The sequence below is a fragment of the Rhea pennata genome, chromosome 4 (assembly GCF_028389875.1).
Source record: "Rhea pennata isolate bPtePen1 chromosome 4, bPtePen1.pri, whole genome shotgun sequence".
Lineage (NCBI taxonomy): Eukaryota > Metazoa > Chordata > Aves > Rheiformes > Rheidae > Rhea > Rhea pennata.
The window spans coordinates 45977555-45990008 of record NC_084666.1 but is presented as its reverse complement, the minus strand read 5'-3'; positions in this window follow the sequence as shown (position 1 = coordinate 45990008).

Below are 12454 nucleotides of genomic sequence, written 5' to 3'. Positions count from 1 at the left end.
AGAAGGGGACACTTTGAGTGGGAGACTGCAACAGATCACAAAGTGCTTCAGGGGTATGGCTGCAGGACTGGAAGGGGTCAGTGAAGCTATCACGTTCTTGGAGTAAGGGGATGAGGGTAAGTGGGAGATACTGAAGTTTGAGGAGCTCGGAGGGGGATGAAGGTAAGGTTTCAGGGAACTGTGGATGGCTGGCAGGGTAGAGAGGTCTCATTCTTTTTTCTTTTTTTTTTTCCTGTTTTTCCCTCTGTGATTTTCATCATGCCTCTTCTCCCAGAATCCCCATATACCTTCCCGCTTACCTGTGCATAGAAGCTGCACTCCTCACCCACCCCCTTCTCAGCACCCATCTCCATGCAGCTACACACCTCCACCCTTCACTCCTACAAGAAGAAGGGCTGCCCCTGCTTCACTGCAGCAGGTCCCCTTCAATCTGTTGAACCTTCTGGGCTGGAAGGAGAGGAAGGAGCAAGGCTGGGCTGCCAGGTGATGAAGGCTGTCCCTGGAGACTGAGACTTTCTGCTGCCTGAAGATAAAGCTGTGGCAGTAACACCTACTCATGCTGGGAAGAGCTAGTCCTGGTTCTGTTGCTGTTGCCCCACCCTTTGGCCCCAGCTTTGGCAACAGCATCCAGAGAACAAGAGACCTTAGTGAGGAGGAGGTGGAGACTGGCATAGGGAAAGTCGGCAATCCGCCAACAGCTGAATCAAACTGTTAGTGGGTCATTAATGTCAACAGAAATCAATGGGGGTTACAGTAAACACAGGGTAAGCCTAAGGGTGGTAATACAAAAACCTGACAATTCTAAATGATTTTTCTCTGTGTGACGCTTGCACTTAATAGGTTGAATATAATTAACAATGTCTGGATATCTTCTACAGTTTTATTTCCTACACAGGAATGCATAACTCTAAGGTACCTTCTGGTGTTACTGAACAGTGTATGTATTTCTTTGTTCTGTGCTACAACCTCTGTGCTCAAGGGAGGTCCTTTCTGTCTGTGGAAAGGCACTTTGGTGTGCTTCAGAGAACTCTTCTGGGCCCAGACATTGAACAGTATTTAGATGCTTAAAGATGGAATCTGGCACATAAGATATCAATACTCTTAACTTCCACTGATTCAACAATACATTTTGAAATCCTTTCTGGGTTACAAAGGCCAAATCCACAAAGGGACCTGTGAATTAAGGTGTCTACTTTTAAAATGTGTTACTAAGAATTTTCAGAATTTTTGAGTTACTGCTTCCTAACCATAGAGATGCCTCAATTCTCCTGGTTTGCATTTACAGTGGCCTGTCAGTGTCTCTTGCTGGTTGGCATTCACAAAATCCTGAGTATGCCAAGTAGCTCCAGGTGTATACACAAACAGGATCCCCAAAAGGTCTGTTAGAATAGTCAGTCTCAGACTGTACCTTATTCAAACAAAAGTGAAAGATGAGTACTGTCCACAATAGCATTTTGCTAAGGTAAACTAGTCTCTGGCATGTAGGAGACAACTGTTCAATCCCTTCCTCTACAGAACTGGAATGGATGTGGAAGTTGCATTTCTCATCACTTAAGTGAATATATTAACAATGTTTTCTAGACTGAGATGCTCTTGGCTTGAAGCTGTTCTACCGTATGCAAAATACAGTAGATATCTGTTTAATATTTCGCTAGTTCAGTGTGGAGGGTACTTCTGTGGGAAAAAGAAGAGATGGATACAGAAAACAATTAGAGGTGAGATCACAGCTGAGATCATCTATCTCCCAGGAAGGTCTAAGAAGTGCCATTTTATCCTCAAGCTGGTTTATGAGTCTAACTTCAGTAGCATCCCCAGAACTGGGAATCCTGGCTGCAGAGTGGTGCTTCCTTCCACAGTGAGGTTAGGAAAGTAGCTGGTCTTGGAGAGTTGATTATTCAGAACATGTTCCACACCTCAAAACTTCTTCCTAATTTCTGCTTCACTTGATGTCTCCTGGGATTTCCTCCTAGGGAGCCAGTTTCCCTTGTGCATTATATGAGGCTGCCTTGCTATCTAATACAGGATAATGGTTCCTGCAGGTCAGTATACTGTCTAAAACTCGGCTTTGCAAAGATGGATACTGAGTTTTCCAGATCCTTCTGAAGGTTTAATCCCAAAAAGCTAGTTTTAGTGCTTCAGCTTCCTGAACTCCTGAGTGGAAAGCTTCTCAGGCCAATGCACCTGGATATACCTAACCTCCTAATGAACAGGGATAGCTGACTGTGTTGACACAGCTACACTGGAACCCAGCCAGTCTTCCTCCTGCCCTGTTCCGAAGAGTGAACTGCACAAGATGGGAAACTGTGCCTTGTGGGCACCCTGTGGGGTGGATTTAGAGCTTTGTCCACAATACCTGGGAGATTTGGCTCTCACCTGCGGGGACTGAAAAGCACTTTAGCTACTGCAGCAAAGTCCAATAGGGATGATAAGTCCTATGGGGATGATGAATCAAAGTATTCTGCCATCTACACTCATTGCTCAGCTTGTAAATAATGTAAGCTGAGATCAATGCGCTAGGCAAAGAATTGTGCACATATGTGCCACCCATTCAGTTGTCTCTGCTCTAAGAGGAGCAATCTCCTCTGGCAGAGAGAAAGGTAGCATCCCCACACAAACAGCTGGGAGATGGTAATCTCTTAAATTGCTCTTAAACATGCATTTAGAAATTTTATACATCAGAATCCTTACACAAAAATTATCTGCTGTGAAAAATAACAGCATGCGCATAACAGAGTTTTTTCCTATATTGCAGACTGCTAAAGGCAGAAGGATCACTCACTTTTACAGAGGGAGAATCAACCCTTTAGACCGGTAGCTCAATGGAGTATACTTAAAAAGGCACTGATAGTGGTCAGCATCAGGACCACTGAATGTGATGACAACTTACAGACCATAATCCTCTCCATGGGCAGCTGTTTAGTGTCACATGCTATAGGCCAGGCACAGATTTCTTGCAAGTCAACCTGCCTGCAGTTCTCCTTTTTTTCGTCTTCACTCTTTTGTGTTTGAATAATTGAGCGCTCAGCTCTGTAGTCCACTGAACAGCTTTATGTTATTTGGGCCTTGGCAGAGGCCTGATTTCTGTCTGGATATAGAAATCTGTTATGGAAACATTCCCAGAACAATGTGCATTATGTGAGGGGTAGAGCTACCTAACTGCATTTTGACCTCACAAAATCTGAGTTTTCATATGATTCAGAAACATTTCTCTGCATATGATGCAGATTCAGGTGCAGCTATATTCATAAAAATGCATTGTGAGGTCCTAAAATGATGTTCCTCAAAGTAGTTTAACATCTCTAACTAGGATGCAGTCATCCTCTGAGGATGGCGTTCAGTGATTCTTTAAGTTGTTGTCTCTACTGTTACAGCTCTGCAGTAAAAGAGTGAACATGGTATAAATCACATAGCTCAAGAAACAGAAGCATAGCATAACCTAATACAAGTGAATTACTAAATTCTATTATCATACATAATTGTTTCTGCTTTTTTTTTCAATTATTCCTTAATATTAACTGTATTAATGTGTTGATTTCTTCTCCTGGTAAAGCAAGAACATGAATACATTTTGGGATAAGGCCCTAAGAAGACAATCTATAACATGCTCCAGATAGTCTAAAACACCATCAGAGATTTTGTTCAAGAGCTGACTACCAGTCCAAGATACCAGAAATCTCAGCATTTCAGTGCTTGCTTTATAGCCATGAAGTGTGGATTTAAATGGCAGCTTGTAAAAAAAAATCTACTTCTTTAAAAAAAGAAAACAAAATAAAGGTATTACTCATCAAGCAGCACTTATATTATTTTCTAGCTAAAGCACACTTATCATACTCACAGAGCCAAATACACACAGAATAACGATAGAATATGTTTTTATATTAATAAATTTTTTGACTTTTATGCTTGGGAAACTTGGATTCGTTTATGTTGGCTGCATATCATTTTACTTACAATTAATTCTATTGTCAGACAATGATCACTCTTGATTTTGCTTTTGATTATCTCCTTTTTGATTTTTATCATATTTTTCTACAGCTTTTTCTTAAAAAGCCACCACTATCTCCTGACTTGTCTTTCTTGGTACCTAAAGCATTTATGTGATCAATGATCTGTGACATGAGATGTACACTGTATAAAGTAAAGCCAATAGGAGCTCACCCTGAATACAGGCTGCTAGATAGGCAGTTACAATGATATGCTTAACAGTTATTATTTACTTGTTTTTATTTTTTTGTGCAAAGACAAACAAAGTTATGTTCATTCTTCTGACAGTCATTTTTATTTTGATTTGAATCAATCTCCTCAGGCACCATAAAATGCAATAAAGACTTCTGAAATGTTGGCCATTTGAGGGAAATTATTTTGTCTCCATTTTTTTAGATTTTTATCACCCTCATATAGCAAAGAAATATAAAATATTGTCAAGAATCCCTGTTTTCTGGTAGTTTGTAGAACATTTATTTCATGGACAATGGTAAAGGCATCCTGAAAGAAGAATCAGAGAAATGGCCCAGCTGGACCTTCAGTGCCTCTCAACCTGCACGCAGAGCCCTGTGCGGAGGAAGCTGAATGCAGCAGTAGGTGATTGGATCAGGACAGGAGTAGGATTTCTAGAGTGTCATATAGGGACCATTCTATACATAAAACTGTGTGGTTCTTAGAATTTCTTGTAATTCTGACCTGGCACAGACTTAGTGAACCTCACTGACAACCTATATCAACCAGTTCTTTCATTTTTTCTGGCTTACACTGAGGTGCAATCTTTACAGCATCTAAGCATATACTCTGTGTTTTAATGCGAAAGCTGCACTTTGCAATAATTCGGGAAGGTGGTTTAAAATTGTGCCATTTGCCATCAGTGGAGTATTTGCAGATGGCTTGCAAAATCTGTGCACTGACACATTTCAGATCTGTCTATTGTATTTTATAAACATACCATAGCTGATACACTAGAAATAAGTTGCTTCTACTGTGATATTAGTTCATCAAACTTTATAGTTACTAGAAAGATCAATAAAAGATTGTTTAGAGAAAGACTGTTGCTATATTATGATTTTGCAGCTTTTTAAAAGTTGGTGCAATGTTTTCATTATAAGCTGAATTTTCATGCATTTCCAATTTGGCAGTAAAATCTGTTCTATGTTAAAGTTGGTAGATAGAAATCTTCCTCACTGCCATTAATTCTGTCTATGTAATTGAATCTAATTTTGCAAAGCAAGCAACCTTCTGTGTCTTGCTCAGATTGTAATTTTAGAAAGGTCTTGAATCAGAGAAGTACCTGAACATAAAAGGTTACAGTAAAGAAAGCCCTTTCCTGCATTTTAAGTATCATTTTAAGTATTACTAACAGGAATATTTTCCTGCAATTGGATTAAAGGTTGTATTTACTGGCACAGTATTACCAGTTCCAAATCTTCAAAATCCATACCTCTGGGAAAGTATGAGACTGGTTTATTTACTTTCTACTTTATTCTTTAGGCTACACTTCTAAGGCATCTTCAAACTTTTCTAGGATAACAGAAGCGCTTAAAACACACTCAAAGAATGAAAACTGATATTCCTTTGAAATCCCTTGCTACTAGCCTCTGGGACTTAAAGAGAAAACATTAACAACCATGATACTTGCAACAGTATTACAAGATTCGGTAAAGCTGGCCCTGCCTTTGTCAAAAGTTAGGTAACATCCAACTTTTTAGATCGGGACTTTTTCCAGCAACCTGAAAGCAAAAATAACTAGAGAAATGACACAATCATTTCATGTGCATCCATGTATGCAACCTGTATATCATTCTGTACGTTTGCTTTTGAACTCTGTCCACAATCACAGCTGGCTTGACTAACAATCTTTTCTTACAGAGCTACTTATTTTTTCCCCTACTATCCCCACAAAAGATATTTTTTAGATGACTCTTTTCTTTCTTTTTCCAAGATCCATAGAGAATCTACAAGGGAGGCAGATTAGTTGAAAAGAGGTACATCATGTTATAGCGCATGTAAAAACACTGTGCTGTTTGAAAAAGACTCCATATTTCTTCAGTCGTTTAAAGATAAAGCAAGAATGATAAAAGAGACCTGTAGGAGAAGAGAGGATGAAAAGAAATCAAAGAAAGGTGCATGAGGATGACTGCACAATGGACGCATATTGACTGACAGAGAAAATTGGGGCTTAGTGCTCACGCAGAGAGAAGAGAAGTAAGAATCAAGTTCAAACTGATTCTAAGGGTAATATGGCTTTACTGATCTTTTCTTAGGTTTCAAGCTGGGATTGCCACTGTGGACTGAATCAAGATTAGGCAGGGAGTAGAGAGTTGTAAAAAACACCGATTCCCCGCGTGATCTGCTGAGCCTGTGAGTAGCTGCTGTCTAGGGTCCAGCCAGCTCCCCCATGTAGCGTGGCCAAGGATGGAAATGGGTGTAGTCTCGACAGCTTCCTAACGCCAATACTGCTGACGATGTAAAAGCTGGAGAACTCGGAAAATTCTGAGTGGGAGATATTCACAATTTACCGTTAGTCAGCTAATGCAGGTGCTCTGCATGATGTTTGCCTCTGCAATGATGGTTTAGGGGATGCAGCTCCTACTATAGGTACTCTCAGTCATTCAGGAGAGTATGAAAGTTAATGAACTTTCAAAGACGATTTAAATCTTGGATGCCATTGAAGTTTTCCCTGGGGCATACCAAAAGGGTGTTTCTCAGTGCTGACCTCAAGGGGTTACACTTGCCATGTAAGTGGTAAACATTTTGGCATCTACAGCACTAGAGATGCAGCTATTCTTCCAGATTTGCTCCTGCACAGATGAACAGTGTTCTCTCTCATGTTTCACGGCAATGCCATGATTTAGCCCTTAATTATTTGGGCTGATGACAGAGGAAGATGTATGATTATATTTCCAGAACATCTAGTGCAGAAAGAACGATGAAAAAAAAAAAACTGAAGAATTAAGCTATGTATGCCAGCAACCTCTGCTCTGTCCCTACAGCCAGGGAAAATAGCTGCAACTGCTTCAGCTGAATTCACTGCGAGATGTACAAAGCAGTGTGGGAGTGTGATGGGGGAGATGTTTCGTCTGGTTTTGGAGAATATTGTTCTTCAAATTGTGATTCCTTACTTGATGCTGGGTAATGAGCCTATGTGCTAGCAATGGGAAATGTCAAGCAACTGAGATCAATTAGGCATGATCAGAATTGTGGTCTGATTATTCAGGGACAATACCAGCACTGTGTTATAAGAACCTATCAAACTTAAAAAAAAAAAAAAAAAAAAAAAAAGTTTCGTCTGGGGAATGGTTTCTCAGCAATCTCCAGCTCAGATGATCCCAAATTTCAACACTAACACATTCCAATATACCCTCTACACACCTACTAAATTTCACGTAATTTTAAATGAGCAGTGGATTTTAGAGCACCTTTAAACAGAAATAAATTCTTATTCTTAATTATAGCAAAGCTTTTGTGTGTTCATGTAACTACACTAGACAAAACTAAGTTAAGGTTGATGAAATTAACATCAAATTAAATTTAAAAGCAGTAAGAAAATGACTGACTTTGCTTTTTACTCTTGCTGTTATGTACAGGGACATATTGACTGTAAATTATATGCAGAGCAAATCGTCATCTATTAATTCAAATGCCAGCTTCTCACAGATAACGAGTGTGTGTGTGTTCTTCCCCCCGCCCCCAACGATTAGCTATTTGCTGTCCTACCGTCCAGGAAAATAAAGGAGTAGATGTCATGTTTCAACCTTTTGCTCAAATATAGCACCTTTTCAGGCAACATGACTTGACACACTTTTCTCTGCATTGTGACACAGCAAAAGGATATCAAAACTGCAAGCTGATAACTGTCCGGGGATGTTACGATACCTGATGAATATAAATAAGTAGCCATAAGCATGCCTTTGAATACCTTTTAAAAAATAGCTAGCAAAATACCTTTTAAAGAACAGCTAGCAAAATATAAAAATTAATGTTTTGTCAGTATTTTCTGCAACATAAAAATACCTTCTTGTGAGGGGTAATGGAAGGCTCCTTAGCATTTTCAGCCTTTTCTCTAAACTGAGAGAAGGAACACAGAGAAATAGTAAAAACTAAAGGAGCATTTTGCTCTGCTGGGTATTTAGAACTAGATCGATAGTGAAAGAAAACAGAGTAGAATGGAGAAGGTTAAGTAAGTAGAAGCAATAAACCTTTCAGTATTTCATTCTCCTGAAATCTCCAAAATGAGAGAGAATCTCTGCCAAAAGGAAAGATTTCTATCTGGATGGTGCTGGTGAAAGCTACCAAAAGATGCTTCCTTCATGAGAAGCAGATCTGATAGTCGACAGGTTCTGTCCTCACCCTGCTCCCCGTGGCTCCACAGCCAACCCTACGTAGCCATCAAGCATCACGCAGAGAGACCCTGCTTTGAACTCTGTAAGGCAAGTAGGACAGGCAGGCCACTGGCAAGGGAGAGATGTTTCTTCTCTGAGTGTCTGATACGGAGGGCATATAATAAGCCAAGGAAAGGACTGCCTCTAAGGATGAGGTAGTTACATAGTCTCTAGGCCTTCTGGTCCTTTTAAAGATTATTTAAGCCCAGCTTCTGATAGCTTTATTAGAGTAATTCCTTATTCCTGAAAACAATTACTTACCAACATACAAAATCACACATTAGAACACCTGGGAACAAAATTCAGCTGCATAAATTGGACTCTGTTACAGAAATTCTAATGAGGGTACCAGAACATGGCCCTAAAAATTACACCCATTAAAACTAAAATTTGTTTTGTGCCTGCCTATTTTTTGGCTTATTCTCTTTTCTCAATATATCTTATTTGATTGGATTTACATCACTTTTAAGTTCTATAGATTTGTAAAAAAGATCCAAATCTATTCAAAGATTTGTTTGTTCACCTCCTTTTTGCAGAGACCCATATTTTTCCTAACTCCACAGAAAAAAATGACTCAGTCAAAACAACAACAAAATCCCGCCATTGATAATTACCACACAGTTCTTCCAGTTGAGAAATATCCTGCACCACTTACTGCCTACTGAGATGCAATCAAAATTAAATGACTGGAAATTACTCTGAAGTGGCAGCTTTAAGCTCTAGTGAAGGAATGCAGGGTCTTATTTTCATGACAACATGGAAAATGTCCTTCTGGGTCAAACTAATGGTCCATTTCATCTCCAGCAGTGGCAATATGAAATGTTGTTCAGGGAGAGCACATGATCCTGGCCAGACTGCAGTCCATCCCCCTCCTACTCCTCCAGCATCCACAACTACATTAAGGATGTTACAGAACACGTTCCTGCCTGTTCTTTTTAGTATCTGTTTACAGACTTGTTGTCCTGTAATTTGTCTACTTTTGCCTCTTTGAACTTGCTGATACTGTGGGCCTCCACAACCTCTTGTAAGAGCAGCTTCCAGAAGGTTGCTACCTGTTGGATAGAAAAAGTACTTCCTTCTGTCGATTTTAAACTGCTCTCCAACTAGTTTCAGTGAGTGCCCTTAGGACACTGCAGGACTTGGCAACTGACAATTCAGTATTTGCTTTACTCATTGCCTTCATGATTTTGTAAATCTATACTTCATCATATTCCCCTGGGTGTTTTCATCCAGCCTGGGGGGATAAGATCATGAAAAGTGCCAGCCTTTCCAGTTTCTCCGTAAAGGCAGCTGCTCCGTCCTTTTAACAATGTTAACTGCCTTGCTCTTCATCTTCTCTAATTTCCCTATGTTCTTCTTAAAATATGAAAATAGGATTTTATATCTAGTGTTCAAGATGTGGCTGGACCACAGTTTTATATAGGGGCAAAGTAGTGCTTTCTGTTATGTTCTCACTTCATGTTCATCCTTCCTGATAGTACCCAAAATTTTGTTTGTTGTTTTTGTTTTGCTGGGTTTTTTTTGGTGTTGCATTTTGAGCAGATGACTTCAGAGAACTATCAGTGGTGACTCCAACTCTCTTTCTAGAGTTGAAACTGCCAGTTTCAAGTCCATCACTGTGTAGGCATGGTTTAGGTCAATCTCTCTCCTAGATGCACTGCCTTACATATATCTATACAGAAACTTCCCTGCTTTTTACCCTACTCACTCAGCTTTCTGTTCTCTTTCTAGAGTTCCTTGCCATGTGTGTGTCATATGACTCCCTGAAGAAGTTCATTATTATCTGCAAACTTACTTCTGCACCCCTTCCCTCTCCAGGTCATTGATGAAGATCTTAAGTGACATTGGCTCCAGCACTGATCTTTAAGAGACTACTACAGACTCTTCTTCATCCTGAAAAGTGACGACTAAGCCCTTGGCTTCCTACCTTGTAGACAGCTTTTAATTCATATAAGGACCAGTCCCATGGCAACTTATTTTCTTTAACAGTTTTTTGTTGGGAATCTTAAGATTTTTTTAAAAAAATAGAAACAAGATATTATACGTAGGTACCTCATACAACTTCAGCAAGCTAGTGAGGCAAGATTTCCCTTTAAAGGATTTACTCTGTGCAGTGAAGGCCACTACTTGTATACAGAAATGGTACTAAATCCATTTAGATAGTTCTGTGCTATTCCATATGTAGACTTCCAGAAGCTGTTTCTGAGCAGGAGGAACACCAGCAAGATGTCTCCTTTCTATACAGACTTGATCCTTTGCCTGTTTATCTAGTGCAAAAGAGCTTAGACCAAAGCAGGAGAATGAAGGGATATTACAGGATCTGCAATAAATCAAAAAGATTTATTTTGAATAGACCAAAATAAAGTCCAGTGCCTACAGAAACCTTCACAGTGTGGAAATTTTCTTTATCACAGACTCCAGGGACTATTGCTAGTAAGTAAGTTTTGGAAATAGTCCCAAGATCAATGCAACACTCCCCCAAAAAGCAAGTTAGCAAGATAACTGCTCTCCTGAACACCTTAAAAAAAAAGCTTAGAGGCTTCCTCCACAGAGCTTCTGTATTGCTGTCTGTGGAGTGATTTCTTGAATCCTAGGTAATGGATCCTTATACATTTAATTTCGTGACAGGTCTTTTTATGAGCAGTCTTCTGCTGGAGGGGAGGCCATCTGTTGAAAGCAAGAGCAAGGTAACTGCAGGCTCTTGTCAGGCATGAAAGGTAAGCCTGGACTTTGTCACTTTTTTCCCTCACGCAGAGCACCATTTTTAAGCTGTGGGCCTTGTGGTGAAGTGCTTCTTAACAGAGAATGAAGTTCTGTTTCCTTAAAACATACAAAAATTGCAGGAGCTAAGCCCTGATTTTAAACTGGCCTTTCTTATAACACTATCCTAATACTTTCTAAACCATTGAGCAGGTCTATGATACGAAATTTTGGAAAAAAATGTAGATCAGGTCCTGGAACCAATAAATAGTCCATCAACATACGAATGGCATAGTCATCAGAAGTTTGTGGACTCAGCTCTCACAGAATTTAAAAAATAGTACTAATCTAAAGCCTGGCATATGTATAGCTCCCACAAATCTGATTTTTAAGTATGAAACTTTCTCTCCTGTTCATTAAGCTTGGTGTTATTTATTAATTTCATGAAATATGGAATGTTTTCATAGCATGGAACCTCTCCAGAATAAATAGATATCTTCCACAGAAAAACACAATGCAGATTCATGTTCTGTTTATATTAACAAATTAATAACTATCTTTGACATGGGATTTTTTTCAAAATTGTTTGACATTATAGTACACTTTATCCCAGCAATCGTATTTATAAATGTGTAGTGTAGCATTAGTGCATCATTCTACTGGGAAAAAAATCAGAGAACTAAACGTGTTATTTACGTTAAATTTTTTTTCTCAGCTATAAATGGTGACCTATTCTTTCTTTTATGCTTTACTGAAGTTCACAAAGAAGCATAATCACCAAAGTTAACATTTTTTCACTGTAAATACTAGCATCTTATTACAAAATTACAACAGTAAAACTTTTGTAGATATACTTTACAATCAAACTGAATTGGGCACCTCCAAATAAACGTTGCTACAAGAGTTAAATATGTTCAAGATGCACATGCCTACTGTGTTTGACAAATAGGTGGTGCATTATGCATATTATGAGTCATTCCTGTAGCAATAGGTTGAAGCCTGGACTCATTGTGCCTAAAGAGAAGGCTGAACATGGTGAAGCACTTTTGTTTTTTATAGTCATTGACTTGCTGTTTGCACTGCAAAGCATCTCAGCAGAAGAATATTTGATTCTTCAGGTTGTCTTCAAAATCAAGCAGTCCAATGAAAATGTTAAGAAAGGAGGATAGAAGGGTATGTTTAAGCTATTTCAGAATTTCTATGAGGAACATGTTCCAAGATGGTGGTTCTTGGAGGCTATCATTTACTGAAGATTTCTTTAAAATGGAGTTAGTGATGTGTAGTCCTTAATCACCTCTGTTCACAGAATCCCATTATATGACCATTTCATAAACAGATTACTCCAAGAAAATAAGCTGACCTTGCACCACCTGTATTGACTAACC